The sequence below is a fragment of the Bison bison genome, unplaced genomic scaffold, assembly GCF_000754665.1.
Source record: "Bison bison bison isolate TAMUID 2011002044 unplaced genomic scaffold, Bison_UMD1.0 scf7180017864327, whole genome shotgun sequence".
Taxonomy (NCBI): Eukaryota; Metazoa; Chordata; class Mammalia; order Artiodactyla; family Bovidae; genus Bison; species Bison bison.
The window spans coordinates 7809305-7810970 of NW_011494899.1; the positions used below are offsets into that span (position 1 = coordinate 7809305).

The 1666-nt window shown below is 35.4% G+C and overlaps 1 protein-coding gene across 1 annotated transcript in view; it reads right to left on the minus strand.

Moving 5' to 3' along the window:
• The window catches only part of UTP20 (UTP20, small subunit (SSU) processome component, homolog (yeast)), an 86973-nt gene that overhangs the window by 28852 nt on the left and 56455 nt on the right, over nucleotides 1-1666 (minus strand). The gene's annotated exons all lie outside the window — the stretch shown is intronic.

Genomic DNA, 1666 nt, shown 5'->3' on the forward strand with positions numbered 1-1666 from the left:
CTATAGATCCAAGAAGCTCAACAAACTCCAGGCACAAAACAGTAAGGCACTAAGGCACCTGATAATCAAATGGCTTAAAACTAGTAATAAAGAGAAAAATGGGTGGGGGGTGGAGGGGGAAAGATATGCTCCACTCAAAACAAAGGATAACTTCTTTTGGAAACAGTATAAACGAGAAGTCAGTTCAAAGTCTTCTTAAAGTTATTAGGGGAAAAAATCCAAAACCTGTCAAACTAGAATTCCATACCTAGAAACACTATCTTTCAAAAACAAAGATGAGAAAAGACAAACAAGAGCTGAAAGAATTCATCACCAGTAGACCTGCACTACAAAAAATTTCAAGAAAGTCTTCCTATCAGTAGTAAAATGATACAGGGTGATTATCTGGACCCACACAAAGGAATGAAGAACACTTGGAATTAAAAACATGGAAACAAATACAAAAGATCCTTTCTTTAGTTTTAAAGATCTCTTCGAAAGATAACTGATGGTTTGAAGCAAAAACAACAGTGTATTATGTGGTCTAAAGCTAACATACAGATAAAACTTATGAAACAAAAAACAGCACAAAGATAACTAACAGGCCAACAGAAGTAAAATAAAATCACTAAAAAAATATCCAGTTAATCCAACAGAAGAAGAAAAGGAGGAAAGAGAGGAAAAAATGGGACAAATAAAAAATAACAAGATCATAGATTTAAACCCAACCATATTAATAATCATTAAATGCAAATGGTCTAAAACTAATCAAAACGCAGAAACACTGAGTAAAAATGCAAGATACAGCTATATATACTACCTATAAGAAACCAACTTTAAAAGTAAAAATCACAAATAGGTTAAAAACAATAGAAAGGTATACCAAACCAATACCAACCAAAGCTAAAACAGTTTATTTTTTCTACCTACACCTCCTTCCTGTTCCACTGCCCTCTATCTCTGAGGTGCTTACCGGCTCCTTAAACTGGAATTTAGGGACTCATTCTTTTACCTACTTAGGAAATTAAAAAAAAATTCTTTAAACATCCTGAAAATACAGAAGAAACCTATCCTTGAACAAAATCATAAAATCAAGTCATAAATCCTGCTATTAGGTCAATTAGACTTAAATATTCATTAAGTCTTTACCATGTGCAGGCACTGTTCTTAGGTACTGTGTCAGCTGATCAGTTGTGTCCGAATCTTTGTGATCCCATGGACTGTAGCCTGCCCAGCTCCTCTGTCCATGGAATTCTCCAGGCAAGAATATTGGAGTAGGTTGCCATCTCCTTCTCCAGGGGATCTTCCTGACCTGGTTCTCCTGCATTGCAGGCGGATGCTTTACTGTCTGAGCTACTAGGGAAACCCATTCTTAGGCATACGTAGTATAAATCTGAAGACATTCTGAGTTCAAATATAGGTTCTGACTGTATGTTTCTGAGAAAGTTATATAACCTCACTTATTCTCAATTTATTCTCCTATAAAATAGTGGTAACAGTCCCTACCCCATAGGGTTGAGTTGCTGTGAGGATTAAATCAGAATTGTGCCTGTATCTGGTATAGTGCTGAAGAAAGGCAGCTATTGTTTTATTTCATTTCTTATGAGCCATTTGGGAAAACAATGAGAATTAAGGCCTATGATACAAAAATAAAAGTATGACATCTTGGTGATGTGATCATTTCTGT